The sequence below is a fragment of the Hetaerina americana genome, unplaced genomic scaffold (assembly GCF_022747635.1).
Source record: "Hetaerina americana unplaced genomic scaffold, ioHetAmer1.1.p SCAF_6, whole genome shotgun sequence".
NCBI classification, from domain to species: Eukaryota; Metazoa; Arthropoda; class Insecta; order Odonata; family Calopterygidae; genus Hetaerina; species Hetaerina americana.
The window spans coordinates 63,770,270-63,790,685 of record NW_027287205.1 but is presented as its reverse complement, the minus strand read 5'-3'; positions in this window follow the sequence as shown (position 1 = coordinate 63,790,685).

Below are 20,416 nucleotides of genomic sequence, written 5' to 3'. Positions count from 1 at the left end.
TTAAATTATCCATTGCGTCAGTAGTAAATATTATTGAAATGGATGAGTTTATTTAAAAAAATACTCGTGCAATAACAACTGTGGTATTATAACAAAAAATTGAGGCCCATCGATTAAAATGATCTTCGAATAATTTCCACCAAGAAATAGCAGTTTAGAGTAATGTAGTATCTTCCGTATTTATAATTCTACCATTTTTAAAAATTTGTTTCATTACCTTAAAACTTTATGAAGATGTTTCGTACGTGCTTCCTTTTACGCAGCCATATTTTTAAATTACACGCTCAAACATTTCCCTCAGGCGTTCAAATTTATTTTTTTGGTTTTTCGACTTTCATTTGGCGTACTTTACCATTAAGTAAATACAACTTGAAACCACCTCAATTATTTATCCCATACGACTATAATGGACTTAAATCTAAATATGAGTCCTCCCATCGGGGTATTCTACCCGCTGTGCTGTGTGCGGTCTTCGGCAGCGGGAAAGGTTTTTCAGCTTTTTTCTATTTTAAAATCCTTGCCATACGAATTTGACTACAGTAGCATGCATGACAGAGAAGAGGACTTCTACGGTTTTATTTAAGGACTTAAGTAATATGAAAATATTATTGACGGGAAAATATAGAAATGAAAAGTAGTAAAGGGTGAGTGGAAATGAGAACTTAGCGGGTTGTGCGAGTTAAGGTAGGAGAACAGAGGGGATCACTGGAGTGATAGTTATAGAATACCATATAGCGGAGAAGGTAGGAGTCAGCGAGAAGTTTAAGAATACTGAAAAAGTAGAAAGAAATGTAGTATACATGGAGCAGGCTACTAATAAGCCCTTTCCTAACAGAGTGTATACTTTTAAGAATAGATGTAAGGTATATATGTAATAATTTGATTGATGTGTGGTATATTGTATTATATGTAATAGCTTAATTTTTTTAATTTATCTTTTTTTCTTGCTGAATAATGGTTGTAAATGGGATGGGGATTCGCTTGTTTTGTTAAAGAGATTTGTGTTTTGAAGTCTGATTTTATCTATTATCTTTTGCGATTATTTGGGACTTGTGTGCCACCTGACAATGTCTATCAGCACATGTGTATTTTTAATAATAATAATAATAAAATATTGTTAGTTGAAATAAAAACATGGATAATTCCAGAGACATGCACATAATATAGAGAGGAACCATATGGTAAATGCATTAAACCAGCTAACCTATAAAGAAGAATAGAAAATGATGAAGAAGAGGATAGCTTAGATCCAGACATAGTAATTGGTGGCGCGATAGAAAGATCATTTAGGGAGCTGAAATCAAATGAAGCCCTCGGGTTAGATAACATTCCCACGGAACTACTTAAGGGTTTAGGAAATCAAGAGAGGAATTTTAATGGGATAATTTTTAGCATTTATGTGGGAGGGATTCGGCTGGAAGATTTTGCCTTATCAGTATTCCAAAAAAGGGAACGGCCTGTGTGATGCCATTACAGTAATGAGGTCACTAAAAGAGGGAAACCTAGAATTCGATCAAGATATCTTTGTCTATTTCGTAGATTCCTAGGTAGTACCAAAATGGGTTGAGTTTGATGGGAATTAAAGAATGTATTTCAGAACATTGGAGTAGATTGGATGCATAGGCATCTTATCGGGAACCTGCAAATATCTCTATTTTCCTAGGTGCGAGTTGCGAAGTGAGAGTCGGATCGGGGAGTGTTTGGAAGAGGAGCAAGACAGGAGTGTCCATGTTCAACTTTAATTTTCAAAGAAAAAGTGTAATAATGTTAAATGAGACTTGGAAACACTGGGAATATAATTTGGTGGGAAATTCATAAAACCAGTTAGGTGTTTCGATGATCCAGCTGTAGCAAGCCAGCCATCAACAGGGTTCCAAGCATTTCTGAGCGTATCAGAGAGCCAGTGTAATGGTTATGGAGTGAGAAGCTGTGTAAATTAAAATTTTCAAACCGTTTTTGAGAGTCTAGAAAGCTATGTTAAACAATAAAATGCCAAGTCATGAAGCAGAACAGATGGAAATGTTCATTTTTCATCTGCTCATTGCTCTACATCAAAATGGTCCAAGTAGCAGGAACATAAGAAAGGGAATTCCATTAGGCGAAGAAGCTTGCAGAAGGAGGGAATTGAAAAATAAGGGATGTTGGGTAAAGGTTGAAATGAAGCGTGCTTGTGCATCGCGGAAACTGAAGAGGGATCGAAATGGCAACATGAATAGAAGATGGAGGTAAGAACTTGAGGAATTTCTTGGCATCTTGTGGGAGGAGAGGGGATTGTTGGTAGAAATTCGTCCAAAGGAGGCCGGAAAGGTGGATGTATAACACTTGTATTGCCGATGGAATGCAGAAGACTGTTATAGAGGGGGGGACGTTAGGCCAGCAAGGAAGAGCATGTGGTCTGAAATGACGAGAGATAGACTGTTGAAATAATCGAAGAACTGGTTTAATTTAGGGTCTGATGTTAGGTTTTTTTGTTAGGAGAGACAAAGAAATTTATCATTCAATAGTTTTTATCCATCCAAAACCTACTTAAAACGGTATAATACCAAAAATAAGTCGTAATACTAACATTAGAAAACCGCATTTCACTTGTGATGCACATAAATAGCAAAACAAGTGAATTAGATAATTATAAGAGAATGCGGGAAATTCCGTGACGGTAACTGTTATCGGGGTCGTCTCCTGATGGGAATTAAACCATAACAATTTCAAAATGTAAAAATCATTCCCCTGGGTTGAAACCCGGATCCTTCAATGTCCGATGTGGTGCATAAGCCAGTTAAGCTACCGAGGGGTCCTCCTAAACTTCGAATTTGAAAGCCCCTTAAACCTCGGAGCAATCGAGGTCGCCTCGATGGCGTGCCTGACCTAAGTACTCGGTCGGTGATTAGAATGTGTTCGAATCCCGGCTTAGGAGAATGTTTATGATACTTTGAATTTGTTTCATTGTCTATTGATTACATTATAATATATAAGAACTATCTTTTCATTCCTGCTTGACCCGCTAATTTTTACATTGTTGATCATATTTGTTTGCGGTTTTATTTCCGTCAGTTGATTTTCGTTAAAAAAATATTTTACTATGTTTCACAATGGTCTAATTTTGTATTCTAGCCAGCTGATGGAGAGGCACAAATATTCAAGTGAAAATCTATTTTCAGTTGATTGTTCATTTTTGTCAGCTAGAGCGCGCAGAGATAAAAATTGAAAAAAAAAACTAATTGGGACTTACCTTTGTTTCATAACATATTCTGGTACATCACGGGGATTTATTTTCAACAGCCCGTGGCAGGTCCAATATAAGTTCTTAAATCACAACAGAAGTTCAAAAAGGAAGTGAAATGAAATTGCCGATGCATTCGAGAGGCACACGTGAGCTAAAAGAGATAAATTTTTCGTATCTGAGTTGTGAGGGACAGGGTATTCCAATCGGTGGGGTTATAGCTCTTCAATGGATCATTTTTGGGAATGCCTTTGTCAAATATTAAGCAAAATATGCTGAAAAAAAAGTTTGCCACTAAAAACGCATGCGTATGTGTACTCACTGCCAACATTTTTTGATATTCCCGTGACTGGTAGTCGACAATTGACTTCGGCATATTCAGGCCTCCAATCAACTTTTATATTGATATCTCTCCTTTTTATATGATTTCTACAATTCAAATTTCATACGAGAGAGGGAATCATCGTTTCAAATGATGGCATTTCAATATTCTGCGCATATCTTTCTATCCACTGAAAGAACCAGTCGCTGCAAATCGATGAACCAATAAATATCGGCTGGCATGCTGTAAATTGGACTGTGGAATAATATAAATCTTATTTCTCTGCAATATCTAGTGGTGGTTGAAGCACATTTGTGAACTCATTCTATTGGAATATCGAAATTGTGTCGATTAAGAAAGTGTGAAAAGAAAGTATTAAAGACTGTTTATTGTTTAGAAGATTGTTGTGTGCATCATGTCTTCATATTATTTTTGGGTGCGAGTGAGGAAAAATGAGATAAACAATGATGGAGACAAGGAACTGGGAGGCTTTAAAATAATAATACAGTGTCAAATTTCCCGTAGTTAAAAACAATAATTTCAGCATCTTTATCTAAGACACAGTGATTTTAAATGAACAGTCAGTTTGGCCAAAACTTACTTTACTTAAAAGTCTACCCAGTGAAGTAAATGCATTGCTTTGAGAGTAGGTTGTTAAGCCATATCCCCTGCTGTACCTGTGGAGAAGAGGCTGGCATTTCACGACGTTATTCGGTTCAACTGAGCCCTGCCCATTCGAGACGTAGGTACGTCTAATGCGTCGTCTGCTCCACAGACGTTTCACGTCCGTTCTGTAGAGAGAAATTCCACGGAAAGCATCAAGCAACAGCTTCGCCCAAACGAGTAAGCAAACCTCATTCGACATCCGCTTCTTGGGCCAAGTGCACCTACCAGAGTAGTGTAGGAAATACGCTTAGGATATTTGTACCGAAAACAGAGCAGCAGACCTACGAGTGCGATCGGTCAGGCATGCTAATGAAGGTAACTCGGCAAGTCAAATGAAGAAATCTCTTGCTCTTAAGCCAAGAGCGTCCCCGGTCTGGAGCGGCTTAGCCCAATTCCACGATATCTGTGTTGAGCATGATATTTCCGTCATTATTTTTTTAAATCGATAAGACTTGCAATAGCCCTAGAACTTGCTGTCGGAAATAATATTGCTCTTGGAAATTTCAATCAATCCAAACTTCGCTCTAAGCATACATAACATAAAAAATTGTCGATTTTTTATCGATTATAGTATTTGATTTAATTAACCAATGGCCAAATTTGATTTCAATTTTTACTTTTTAGAGGATCATGCAGGATAATTCAATACTGTGGATAATTGCAAGGCTTGGATCCACGCAATGTCATCATGATTGTAGGCTGAAGCAAGCTTAGGACGGTACCTGAAAACTGTTGCAAACTCATGTCGACTTCAACGCACTTTTCATTCGTTAGTCAGTTTTCTATTATTTTGACGTTTAAATGTGTTCACTAATTTTCTAATCAGTTTAGTTCCAACAATAAATTCGCCCATCTTTAACAATTGAAAGTTTTGTACTAATTCATTTCATTCACGTCCATGTTACTCTAGAATATTGCCTTTGATGTGCACCTTTCTACTAATTAAAAAATCAAGATATGTGGGAAAAAAGGAGTTAAAATCTGAAGAATATGAGGAAAGGGAAGATGATGTAGAAGCAGGGGAAATCAGAGAAATTAGGAAGAAAAATACGGCACACAGGATATTACTCTTGAAGATGAAGGTCCTGGATTGAGACCTAAGAGTAGCATCGTAATTTCATTTATTTGAACTGTTGGAAATTTATTTTGGAGGAATACATTTAAGTAACACTCAAATTTTTTTTATGGATATATGATCTTGATGTTGCTAGATGAAAGTGAAGCGTAGATCACGGTGTTATTTCTTGATGGACTATGGATGGTAAGACTTTCCAGATGCTAGGGTTAGTTGAAAGGAAGGACGAGGAATGAGGTGCCAGAAGTGAAATGGATAAAACGTGTTTGGGAAATAGAGGTTGAATGGGCAAGACGGCAGGAATGATATGAGGACCTCATTTTTATTTCCTTTATATTTATTTTATTTCCTTTATTTTATTTTATTTTATATATATATGTATATATTCAGACTTACAAATCTACATCCTTGTTTATATATAATATATATATATATATATATATATATATATATATATATATATATATATATATATATATATATGTATAATTATATATATATATATATATATATATATATATGCATGTATATATATATATATATATATATATATACATGCATATATATCTATAAATATATACATGCATACGCACACCCCTATTGAATGAAAGGGCAAGACTCCTAGGATTCGATTGGTCAACAAGCTTGCCTGAAGAATCGTTAAGCTTCGCACATTAAGACGGGTAAAAATGATGAAAAGTAATATTCGTCGGCATATCACGTGAATAAATATGTGAGGTCCCTTGAAGAATTTTGGGCCATTTTTCGTTGCTTGCTATCCTCGGGAATTTATGTTTATCTGGGAAACAGCTGATTTAATTTTCAAAATCTTTGTTGATTGTGAAAGAAATGAAAGCTCTGGCTTCGCCCAAAATCAACATGCTGGAGGTGACGCGTCTTCCTGTAGTATGATGTAATAATTTTTTATTTAAAATCAAATTTGGAAACTGCAATTTTGAAATTATGATTAATTTTTGTGAAGGGGAAAATATTCAATACGGTCTTTGAAAAAATTAAATTAATAAATATAGTATTAAAATTTTTCATTTTTTATTCTTCTTCACCTCTGTCATCAACTTAGTGCATTCTTTTTGACTCTTGCAAGTGAATGAACGCAGGTAATTGTGTAAGCGGAAGGAAGAGAAAAGAAAGAGGAAGTTATTAGACGATATGCACATCATACTTAGAAATACTTTTTCATCTGGAACGTACATTTAAATAATTGGAACACCAAGAAAAACCATCCCTACGATGTATAAAACAGGTTAAAGAACCAACCAGTGTAGCATGTCCTTAATCTCACCGACAATTGACGAGTACAGCACTAGAAAATCTTTAACGGAACTGTTCAAACTAGTATTAAAAATTAATCAAGTCTTCGTAGTTACGTGTTGAAATCGGAAATGATAATTGATGATTGATGCACTTATATCATTCTCCTGTGAACGGGATAGCTGGAACTATTTACGTAAGCTGATAAATGCTACATAGTGAGATTCCGATACTGTATTTCTTTAATCTAAAGACGGCAGATAGTCTAGTCTGAAAAAGCCATCAATTTAGTCTCTCGAACGCACCGATGCATTCCGTCCTCTGGCTTGCAGACATTTTAGTGATGCTTACCCGGCCGGCGGGGCATGAAGCTTACCACGGGGTGTCCCTGTTATGGACTAATTAGACCGATTTTTCGAATGAGTCTCGAGTATCTCCCCTCCGCCAACGTCGCTTCATTCAGATCAGTCGGTGTCCCGTGACGCCAGACACCACCACCGGCAGACGGGCGAACAGAGCGTACGCAGGGATGCGCTCTTCGTCTCAAAAAAATACCAAAAGCCGAGCTGAGGTGGACGAAAAAAAATGAAATAAACTGAAAGGTCCGTGGTTTTGGAGTAGGGGATTAAATTTAATTAAACTGCAACCGGGGAGCTTATGACTTGCCTTCCGAAGGGTCGACACGGCCCCTGCGATTCCTTCAACCCTTTAAAATTACCCCCGTCACCCCTTCATTCAACGCCCATTTTGCAGTTTCGGCTCTTTTCCATGTTGAAACTTGGATGATTCTCTTTTAGTAATTCTCCGAATGCCACTCGGGAGTCCATCCCTTTCCCCTCTGAAGTTCCGCCGTCACGACGTCACCCCTCTCCCTCCCACCGCCCAACACTCTCTCATAACTTGAGGGAAAACACGGCAATGTTTGTACAATTGTTAACCCCACGCCGAGCCTCCATGTTTTCGGAGCCGGGCTCCCCCTCTACAAGTTCCCGGAACCCCTCCGATCCCCATCCACTTCCCCTGCCACCCTCTCTCTCTCTCTATGTTCTACCTCGGCAATGCTGCGTCAACCTTATGGCGAACCTTTCGATCCATTCCTCAACCCCTCTCCCTCGCCTTAAACCAATTCCTCGCCTCGCATTCTCGTCCCAATCTTCGAAAACTTGTCAACCCCGCGAGCAGACGCCCATTGGGAAAAAAATATTACTCCCAGAGATCCCGCGGGGGGTGTGAGAGACGGTCCCACCGGCTGTTGAACTTCCTTCACCGCCAACATTTCCCCTCGACCACATGCGTAGAGAAAACACGAGCTCCCGCGGACGCGGTGGGCGCAAATGCTTCGTTCTTACCGTCACCCCCCTTCCGCCCACCCCATCCTCGCGTGGATGTTGTCCTCTCTCACCCTCAACCTTGTTCCCGCTCTCCCTCTCGCTCCACCCCCCCAAACACTCCCTTTCTCCACCATTCCCAGCTGAGTACACGGTTCCGGTGCACTTGCGTCCCAAAGTCAAGCTCTGTCGCCTCTCGCGTTGACCGCTGGCGTGCGCGTCTGGTTGAACTCAGAAGTCAAGAGGCGGTGACGGTGAGGGAGCGTGTTGGATAGACAAGGTACTCCACTACTGCGGGCACTTGATGCCTGACGAGTAATAAGCGCGAGCAGATTCCCCCTTCAGTCGCTACATCATCTCAGATCTCAGATTCTCTTCCAGCAGCCCATCAGGCTTTACTTTCCCTGATTCCCGGCCATTGCCATAAGAAAATATTTCATTTCCATTATGTAGAGTAAAAAAGGGGGCTTAAATATCATGTTTTCCGAAGCGTTTACTGGATAAGGCGTTTCTAATCGAATCAGAGCGATGGATATGAAATCGAAGGTGATGGAATATGACAGAAACTTTAAAATATTGTTTCAAATAAAAAGTAGACAATAAATACAATACGGTTCATTGTGATATTCATCCCGATTGAACGTTTTTTACTCTGAGAATCAGGTAATATGATCATTTGAGCCTTTGCAATGCCTATAATCAATTATTTCTGTTACTTATGCTGGTGGACAAATTGTATTTCATGCTTTCTCTCAGTAAATGTTTACATAAGAATTCCTTTTTCCACTTAAGTTTTTGAAATGTAGGATATTTTGGTTTAGCTGAATCGTTTGATGAATAGAACTCATCGCAGTCTGGATTTATAAAAGGCAAAGGGATTTTAACTCCACCACTGATGAGGGGAATTTTTGTCTTTAATTGCACATACCACTGGCTATCAGAAGACGAGCCAACATTTCAAATAGATCAATTTACTTTCTCTCACCTAATAAGAAAGAAATACCACCGTATTTTCTTGGGTCATTGATCATACAGAAACACGTAGAAAAAGGCGATGGTGAGAAAAAATAGTGTGAGGCTGCCTCTCATACCTTCCACCAACCATAGTGATTCCGCCGTTATTCCCAATGACAAGAACGCGTGGTATCTCCAAAATTTAGAGAATTCAAACCCCCAAATGTTTTCCTCGTGGAGAATTTCCACACTTACGTGTTTTTGTAAAGACCTGCCCAACGCTGTGAAGTAACCTCTTTAATGCACCCGAATTTACTCTTCGCTTCAACTCTTTCAAACGAAGTCACCCACAAGGGAGTCCCGTCACAGTCGCTTGAGCACTCCGATATTTTTGTCCTGGTCATTCACGATTCTCGCTTGCATTTTTATATTCACAATCAGTTTTTACACTATACATGGTATTGACTGGTTGGGACAGATTCTCTTTTAGAAATCTATTGAGTAATCTTAATATTGACGCTCTTTTACGTTAGAGTATTGCCTTGTTTGTGTATTATCGAGCGAGCATAAATTATCAGATCGAAACATTGATTATTGAACGATCCTTTTGTTAATGGCAATATCATGTTAAGACAACTAATTCATTTTCATATTAGATCTTTCCTCATTAATAAATATTTTATTCTGTCAAAGTTTCAATAATTTATTCAAGTAGTAGTATTTAGGGGAGGCGACCGACAGCTGCGGTCATTTGCGCCGTAGGGAATGGACAGGAAAGGATTAAGGGTGGAGAGAAACCCCGCGTCGGCATTAGCCTACTCTTTACGAAAGGCGCCAAGGGGTCCACAGTTTAACGCCGCATTCGACGGACGACGTACTCACTCAAAGTGCCCTCCACAAAGCACCTCAAGTAGGGATCGAGATACCTCTGAAAAATATTCAACATCGCCGGGATTTGAACCCGGGCCCTCTAGGTGGGAAGCCAGTACGTTAGCCCCCGCACCATCTCGATCCCCATTTATTCAATTAAAGATATAAACAGTCAAAGAAGTAACCAGTAGTTATTCAAACCAAATTAATAAATGTATGTAGCGAAGTGTAACTCTTTGGGAGGAAGTGGGGGAATTACGTTATTTTGCATGTAAAGCTATTCGTTTTTAACGATCATGAAATACTCTGTCGGTTTAATTGCTCAGTGGTAAAGTGCAGAAATGTTGTTTTTAACGTCATATTGGAGCAAAAAATGTAACTTGATATCAGTATCAGTTCATCCCAAAATTAAAATTTGAATATATTTATGGGATAGTGAATCGATATCTTAAAAAAGCGTGAAGTATTCAATTCATATTCATGAAATAAAATATTTGCACATTGACACAAAATAACTTCAAATAAACGTCTTGTTTAAAGAGGTTTATATTTAGCCTTTTATTATCATGATAATGTTTATTAATATGCGTTGGAAAAATAAATATACAAAGCAAAAAATCAGAGCATTTCAAATACTTTTCCTCGTGGCGTGCTAGTAAAATATTTACCATCATAATTCGTCCAATTTCATTGGATTTCTGAATACATTTAGCGAGAAAAAAGGCAATACAAGTCATTAGTGAGGATATTTTTTCGTTGGTTTCGCAAATCTCTTTTATCCGCTTAATATTTTACGTCTTCTTTAATTAAAATATTAAGACATTCTAATATCTAATATTAATATCGAGTCTGTGTTGTGTGGTCGATTCGGCATATGCCGTGATTGACTGCATCTTTTTACCAAAGCATCAACATGAAATATTTATTTTAACGGGAAGAATAGGAAATATTTACATGAAACAATTAATAACTGTAAATTCTATCCTTTTAGTGCTGCCAATATTTAAATTTTAACTATTTACAAATTATTTGAAATAAATTTCAAATATTTTAAATTTAATTTTAAATATTTTAAATATTTTGAGTAATTTGAATGATATTTCCGAATGATGTTTAGATAGACATTTTATTTATAGAGCCTCATTAATATTCCAAAGAGCATTTATTATTATAAAAATATTTGCATTTTTTAAAAATCGATTGCTTTGGTCTCCTGGTCTCATAAAGCAATTCATTTAAAAAATCACTAAATATTGTTAGCCTAACTACTGAGTACACTAAGTAAACACTAAAATGAGTAAACACTAAGTACTGTGTCACTACGCCATACCCTGCAAGACACCTTGCAGGCGTGTGGTAGGGGGTGTTAATTCGCAAGCCCTCTGTATCAGAATTGAGTAGTGTTCGAGGTTTTTGTTTCGTATCTAGGTTCATCGGCTCTAATGTTTTAGTTGCTTAGATTTGCTTTTTTTACGAATCATACGCGGAAAAGAGCATTCCCCTAATATATTGATCCTACCGTCTATCTCCATTCTCTCATCCAAAAAGTCCAGTCTGCCGATTTAATAAGCGGCCTTCATGATTTTTCGGTATCATGAGTTAAATCAAATTTCCTGAACTTTTCTAATATCCTTATTCTCACCCACCTCCGCCGATAGGGACTAGCATCCTAATTAACGTATTAAGGAGAAATAATACGATAAGAAACAGCGTAACATAGCATTCTGCTCTGTTTCTTAGCGTGTCATTTCTTCATAAGCCTATAGGCTTCTGGGAACCTTTCCTCTTCCGACAGGCCCAAAATGCCGCGAACTCCAAGAATGCTTGGCTATTTATTCGGCAGCAGTACGTTTTTCTTAGGAGTAGAGCTTTGTGGGAAACACAATAGTGGCGGCAGAGGGAAAGGAAATCCTCCTTCCCTGAATGAGTGAGTATCACTCGCCTTGGAGCTTAGTTCGAGTGAGATTCGCCCTTACCTTTACAAATTAACCTTACTATAGATATGAATAGACTAGGCGAATTACTAGAAAATGGATCCATTAATAAATTAGCAATCAACCCGTGATGCTTGAATTAAGCACACCATGGTGTTACCCACCGAGCTAACTCTTTGTCCCTTAACTTTAATTCGGGGCTCTATTCAACTAATTCCTATTTAATTATGCTCAAGAGAAATCATTTTCAACGTTTGCAAACTGATTGCTGTTAGACACGAATTTTCAAAACACTCCAATCTTAACCATTCAAGGATTCAGCATTTTGCGTCATTAAATTTCAAACATAGCACTCTCTATATGTCCATGCCTACTATAGAAATAATATGTCAGGTGCTGGTTGATATGTCATTTATCAGTACTGTTCTAATGCAATAGATTTTTTAATATTGCTTCTTATTTGGGAGAATTAAATTTATACTAACATTTAAGAATAATCGTTAAAATTCCACTTTCCAGCTGATTCATGAATGACAATATTTTCGCCTTTATAAAAATAATATTTCTTTTTCAAGACTAATGTATATATTTTATTCCGAATCTATTTGAATTCTTATATGACTACAGGGGGAGCCATAACGATTTTATATTAAATGTACTATTTCAAGAAAATCGACATTTACAAATATTATTATCATTAGGTAATCTACTGATTAAGGTAGGTTTTTGGATGGACATAATTACTAATTAAATAGTTTGTGACCCCTAGCAAAACACTACATCCTACTCTACATCAGGTCCCTCTTCAGCTCTGAGTACTTTCTTCCTTCCTTCATCCCGCCCAACATCCCTATCCTGTTCCTTCCCTTTCCTCGTTTGCCTAACATTCTCCCTTCAATTACAGTCTTCAACATCCCACTGCCGGTCAATACCCCCTTCAGCCACTTTTCCTACCTCCATAGGATTGCTCCCTGCAAACTCCCCTCTACGCCCACCATACCGAGGACTTCCTCGTTTGTTTTCATCTCAGTCCATTTCACCTTCTCCATTCTTCTCCACACCCACATTTCTAAAGCCTCCAATCTACGTCTATCCTCCTGCTTCAATGACCACGTTTCCGCACCGTACATAGCTACGCTCCATATCAAAGTTTTTACGAGTCTTTTCTTAACATCCTTACTCAAAGTCCCTGTCATCAACTCCCTCCTCCTTGTGAAAGCCTCTTTGGCTAGCGCAATTCTTCTCCTTACGTCCCTACTACTTTGACCGTGTTGGTCCAAAACACTACCGAGATACGTAAACTGTTCTACCTGCTCTGGTTTTTGCCCTCCTATTCTAATGTTAAGCTTAGCCATTTTATTTACAAATATATGCACTATATTTAAAGAACACCGTTTTCAGACGTAATATGGTTGAAATCCTTCATAATGACAGAAGACACTTTGCCTTTTCATATTGAGTAATTTTTATACGACCTAGGTTTCGTTACACCGTATTTTGTAATCTTCTGAATTTTGTGATTGCTTTTCGTATTCTATAATCCGTACTACCGTGCTAATTGCTATATTTTAGAGTGAAAAATGGTACACTTGCTCTTGTTGGCAGTCTTTGGCTATTTATTGCCACCAAAAATGGATTAAAACACAATAAAAGCGACTTGTAGAAATTGACCATTGTCGTATTAGCATTAGTTATTAAGGGAGGCGACCGAAACCTTAAGTCTTTTGCGCCATTAAAGATAAGTGGGTAATTTGGTAGGGGTAGGGTATTCAGGGAATGGAGAAAGGGCGGAGAAAAACCCGGAAATGGTATTGGCCCATTCTTCTTCGTAAGGGGGATAGAGTTTCAGGTCCCATTCGGCGGACGACGCTTTAGATCTGAAGTGCTGTCGACATGTCACCCCAATTACGGATCGGGATATCACTGAAAAATCCTATCTCCTCCGAGATTTGAGTTGAATATTTTAACTCGGAATTATGAATAAGAGGACGGTGAATGTTGGTGCTGTCATTTCGTTCACTAATTTAGAAATAATTTTTTTCCGACAGAGGTATGACATTCTTGCTGAAGTCCCTACTATGGAGATTTAATATTGGTCGCCGAGGTCAAGTGCTTAACCTCTCATTCCATCGGTCACTATCAGGTAAATGGCCATCACGGCACCCCATGTCAGCTACAGTTGAAAACATTCTATCCAAATCCAAAGGAATCTAAGATTCAAAGTACTTCTATCGCAGGAATTGTTCAATGAAGAGTATAGGCTTAGCTGTATTGAAATTCCATTTTTCCTCTAACTGTATACCTGTCCCCTTACAATGGATTATGTGGTTCAAGAAATCTTCACAGGTGACTCGTATATTTTCTTCTCTTTGCGTCGGTCCAATAGAATTTTTGCGGCCGTAAGACCCACGCAAGAGTTCTGACTGTCAGAAGTCGTCACTCCAGATTTCGGAGGCACAAAAAAGCAGCCTTGGCAACAAAGGCGACCACGCTGTCCCCCATCTCTCTCTGGGACACTGCAATGAGTGTTTAACGCCCTTCAGTGGACAGTAGGTCGAACCAAAGAGTTAGGTTTCCTCCTCTGCTTCCCGTCACGTCTGCTCTCACGGACTTCAGTGCTTGCTCCCTCGCCTCGCGCCTCTTCATCCTCTTTCAAGTGCCCCTCAAAGTCGCGTCTGACCTTAAAAAAAAATGACTGCTGCTGCCTCGCGGAGCCTATTCTCAACGGTGTCGCTCGTTTATGGCGATCCTTTGCCATAACTTGTGTTTACCTTCCCCTCTCCCCTCGCCAAGGTCCTGCTCCTTGTTCTCGCGAAAAATGAAAGACACTCCCACTCGTCCAACTTTGAGCGAAGTCCTCGTTTTCGGCCATTCTCTTTCGGTCATTCCCTATAAAATAAACCTTTTCTTTTTCTTTTTCATCAGCCACTTGTCTAAATCCTGGTTTAAAAATGTTTAACACGTAGTATATTGAAATATTAAATTTCTAGAGCCTAGATTATTGACGCTTGAGCTAATATTTCCGGAATATTCATAGCGATCTTTCCCGCAGAATGTGCAAAAGATTTTTTTCATGGAATTCGTACTAGGTTCTCAAAAGGAAAACACACTCTCAGTATGTTAGCGTATATCTATATTGATTATATATTTGATAAACCTTGGAGGGAAATTTTTGTCATGAAACAATCATTATGGATGGAAAATCACTGTTGAGTACTTGGTACGTAAATTGTGGAGATACAAATGGCCGAAACAAAAATATAACTTAATATTAAAAATGCTAGGTGAAATCTTGAATTTACACCGGTGTACGTGGGAGATCAAGGCAATTCAGAATTTTTAGAAACAAATCCAAAATAGTTTGAATTGTGAATGCTCATAAGTATTTGCAAAAATTAATAATACTTGTATAATAAGATTAAGGCTAAGAATATTTTTGCTATCATACGGTTTTATCATTTATTTTTTGGATGATTTTGAAATCAAAATAGATTTTTAGAGTTTTTTCTATAAGATTATTTTAATTGGCAGCAGTCATATCGTGTTAAAATATTATTGCCATTTTTGCAAACTTACAGAACTTAGTGAATTCGGCAGAAAAATTTGCTCCTAAGGAAAAAAGAAAATTTGCCTTTTTCGCCAATGCCATTGTAAAACTAATAAAATTTGCTGCTTGCTTAAAATTAAGGCGTCGAAGGACGAGAACGTGAACTATTGGCATTAAGTGTAGAACGGTATATAAGTTTTTCTTATTGCTACCGACACGTATAGGTATTATGGGGGCAACTTACAGAGAAACTTCAGTATTATACTAATGAAGTTATATTTTCAACACGATGCTATCTACATGTGTATGAATCCACTTCCGCGTCTACGGAAATCATTGGGTCTCGTTTTAGTCGTAGTGGCCGAAGCTGAGTAGTTTGGTAAAGATCTATTTTACACTCAATGGACTCTATCGCACTGAAATTTAAGCCCGAGGTAGATGAGGAGTCCCCTGGAGAACGAATAGATTTCTGGATGACCACTACAGGTGCCTCCATCTTCTCTCTGCAGCCTGGGATGCTCTTGATGCTGTCAATTTAGGAGTCTTTGACTTCACCGAGGACACCCTAGGTGAGACCTGTATATCTTCCTCAGACGCACATCAGATCTTGATAGTTGGCCCGTTCTTTCAAATCTATCGAACCCGTTTCCGGCGGGAACGATCGCGAACATGGGATGAACGACGTGGTCTATGGGAGCAGTGTCATACTTGCTCGCCGTAAACTGCCTCGCGGTGGGGAAGGTGTAACTCCACCGACTTTTACACATCTTTCTCTACGACGAATCCGAAAACTTCAGGCACATAGGGCAGGGACATCACCATAACGTTCCCGAAGATGGTGGGACTGCATTTATGACGCATGGCTTCAGGTTATCCCAGCGCATTTATTGGGTAAAGAATTCATTGCCCGTCCAACGGGTTAAGAGTTTGAATACGGAGTTGTTTTAAAAGACCGACATTTTGAGTGCTCAATTTCCTATCGAGATATTGCGCTGTTTTTATGTGGCATTTAAATAAAAATTTGGTTTGGTGCACCAAATAATTGTATATAGTCACCCTTGCGATAATTAGTATGTCTTTATATACTTAAAGGGATATTTAAATATCGAGTAATCATGCAGAATATGGTGTTGGTTGAATAATTATATACGTAGCAATCATTATTGCTATTGTAAAATCAATCCTTTTAAAACAAGTTACATACTATGTCTCATCTGCTCTTTTTGAATGATATGCGTTGAGCTTATACTGAATTTAAAATTGATAATATATATCCAGTTATTTAATATCGTAAATTTCGAAGATTTTCATGAATATAACCCTAAAAATTTATACTAAATAAATAATAATTGACGTCACTGGGCTTATGCCTACCCAGAATGTGCAAAGTAAGTGAATAGAGTGGGAAATCTTCACAAAGCTTTCTGTCTTTGGATTTTAAAAATATTTTGAACGTTTACAGTTCACCATTTCTCGTGTGAGATAAAGAAAATTATTCGAGGTTACATGAGCGTGGTTATTCGGCTTTGTGACAATGAATCGCTCTTGTCAAAATGTGGTTTCTCTCGTATTGAAGCAAAGATAACGCCTGAGGGTGACAGCAGCCTAAGGCAAGAGATCTCCGTTTATTCTGATAACACGGGTACGCGGATGGCTGAGCCTCTTTCTCAAGCATTCATCGGAAGCTGAATCGGCAGTGAGCGAGTCAATACCGGCTAAAAAGCGAGAAAACAGGGAAAGCTAAAATCCTTTAACCTCTCATTTCCTATTCCGTGATTTCCTCCGTGATATTATCGCATTTATTTCATCTAATGCCGGCAAATGCTACAAAAATTCCCTTGGACAATCAGTGAAGTGCAACAATATGTACTTAACACCATTTTGGGCCCACCAAATTTTCCTAGTAGCAAGAAATCAGATTGCCCACTCAATTAAATATTTTAGCCCTTCAAAAGAGGATTTCGTCCCTTTTCATACCGCCCAAAACGGCCATTTTTTTCTTTATTTCACATTTGAATACAATTCTTCCTTTCGTCAGATCCTGCTGTGTCCCACTACATCCCACTTGTACCTTAATGCATCTCATGCATCCACTTCATTTTGTTGCTACTTCCTCCAACTCCTACTCTCCCCAAACAGAATTCTGAACTATTTTATTCAATTAATCTCAAACTATAACGTTGCTTCATCTATCTCCATAAAAATAAATTAGTATTTTTAATTTTTTATTAAGGTTGCCAAGTTTTGAAGCCTTTGACGCCACGCTAAATATTTAAGGCTTCACCCGTCGTTTATTCCTATCCTGCACTACCCAAGGATCTGGTTTTCGCAATCGTGTTAGGATTACCTTTCGCCTTATACTTCTTGAGGGTCTCTTTAGTTGAGTTTTTGTATGAATCATCTTTATGTCTTCGAATATTAACCCAAACACAGTAGTTCATCCGTAGGTTAGTTTGATAGGTGAGGGTAGAGATCACCTAATACGAGGCTCAATGGCCTGTGGTATGAACAAACCCGTTTAGTCGGTCCAGTTCCTTTCCCTATGCCGCCCATGATTTTACGGGAAGTTCTGGTGCAATAAAAATTACACAGCTTGTCCGTAGCTAAGAGTGTCAAGAGGCGTCCCCGGAATCGATCACAGACCCTCCAGTCAGCATTCCAGCTGGACTGGAATGCCACGCCCACCTTCTTATAATATTTTCCTTTATTTTATGCAAATGAAGTTTAACAGTGAGGTTCAAAGAAGACTTAGATGTTTGAGGAATAACTGTTTTTATGTAATAAATTAGTTTTTCATGAGCTGAACGCCTAAAATTAGAAATTAATGACCCCGAGGAGCAACTCGAATCAGTTAAGTGGTACTTTACCTGGTATACTTCCTGGTGGGCTGATAGCCGACGTGGCATTGGTTATAAATGCCATCGCGCGCTTTGGGATAGTTGGTGAATTTGGCAATACCTGACGTAGAGGTAACGACTAAATCATCGGTATTTTCTGTGTTATAAACCGGCCATGGTGTTGAAGTTGCTTCGCTGTAATAGATAAAATAGAGATAAAGGCCCTGGTTCAAGATGTACAATATTTCATTCCATACGCGACCTTGAAACTTTTGATTTATGATTTTTTTTTGTTTGCTCTAGCTCGGCTTCTACGAGCAGTAAACATACATACGTATACGTTTAGTGGGCTATGTGATCCACTCAAGATGAGTCATGGTCCATTTAACCTAAACATTAATGCCAGGATTCCCTATAAAATTAACAAACAAGTAACAAGTAACTTCATTTGTGTGGGAACTCTCTTAGGGACGGGAAGTGTGATTTTGGACGTTGAAGGAAGTTTTTAAACAGATAAAACAGCATGAAGCCATTTTATTTACTGGGATCATGAGCATAGCAGTTAGTGAAGTTACCCGATGGAATTAAAATGATGAGATTTTCCCAAAAGGGACACCTGCATATTTTATAATGGAAATATGCAAACGTTCCGGTTTAAGTTTTCATTTCGTGGAAGTTTTATATATCCATTAAATAAGAAGGAGAAACGTACTTTTTCACAGAATTTTGTCAGTTGTTTATATTTTCACATCCCACCACCATCCTTCAACTCTGCTTTAACGCCAAATCATTGAGACTCTACCCGCTCCACCATTTATCCAAGTTACATTGTCCCACTCCCATGTTGCTCTCCATTGGCATATTGGCCATTGTTATGCAAAAGTGATATTGTGTTTGAAATCATTGCAGCCACCAATACTGGCTAGTACACAAGTATCTGCCCTAACTCTTACAATCATTGTACATGATTTAGACGTATCACGGTGAAAAATGTCGTAACAAGTAATAAAATTCTTTGGAAAAGTACATTGTTCCTTTAGCTATTATGAAACAGAAAGGACTTTCTCCGCTTTAAAATTTTTGACCGTATGCCACCAATAAAAATATCAGAGAAAAAATATTGACAACAACCAAACCGGCTATTATTTTTTTCTTGTGAAAGAAAATGGGTCCAAGTATTTAGAATGGCTCCGGATTGGAGTAAGAAAAATATAATTCGATCTATATTGGGTAGAATGACTTAGCATCATTTTCCACGAAAACCTTGGCATAATAATTCACCACTCGGTTTCATCAGAACGCAGTAATCATTAACTGATTTGTTTATTACTATGATGTGATTTGTTAGTACCATTATGCCATGTTTGTCAGGTTCAGATATCTAAATGCTAGAATTTTAAATTTAATTCAAAATTCTTCGGAAAGAATCAGCGAGCGTAGTCTTGCAGACATTTCTAAGTTGCATCCTTAAGAATTGGCATTTTAGCTACTGCAACTCAACTGTGATTGCCACGCATGTCAATGATATGCTCAGTATCGCCGTACCTGCATGCACTCGTAAACAGGGTTGCAGCATTGTGAAGCCGTTCCCATGAGTGAGGAATTAAATCCGCTGGAAGAAAATATTCTACTTTTCACAAATCCGAACGGTAATTTTCGTAACCTTTCACTCTTAATGCACGTTGAAGTTCGCACTCCTCCAGCACGGTTCCTGCCCTTCCGCGAATTACCACCTGAGCAGCCGTGCATTATTGAGGAAACTCCGTCCCTCTTCGTCCCCCGTGTCCCCACCCTTACAACTCTCCGCATCGCTTTGCCATCTTGGGGCAATATTAACCCGCCACCTTACCTACCGAGCCAGTCAGCCCACAAGACCGCTCTCCTGAAACTCTTAAAGGAGTTTAAATCGACTTCTTCAAAAGGGGAGAGAAAAAAATAAAGAAAAATATCCCGCCCCGCCCTTCTACCCGGGAGAAACTTTCCCATCGCACACGGGGATAGAGGCATGGAGAACTAACGTGATGAATAATTTTATGCGGTGACATCTAACTTTGTGCCGAACTCCGAAAGGTAAACTCCTTCCTCCCTTTTCTCCCGCGGTGTCCCCATGGATGCAAGTGCTCTCGGTTGCCTTTTATTATATTAGGAGATCTATGCGGCGGCACTCTCCCAGATTTCCCGCGTCAAAACTTGCGATGGGATATATATAAGGTTAGAGTGAAGTAGGAGGTACTCAGTGCCTAATAGTCATTCAACGATATTTCAGAGCAGTTCCCTTCGTTAATTGCAACCCCTTCTTAGTATTAACACACATGGAGTCACGGAAAATGGCGGATGCTCATTCATTGATAATTGTGTATGCATTGCGGTTAAAGTTTCACGTTTTCCCCC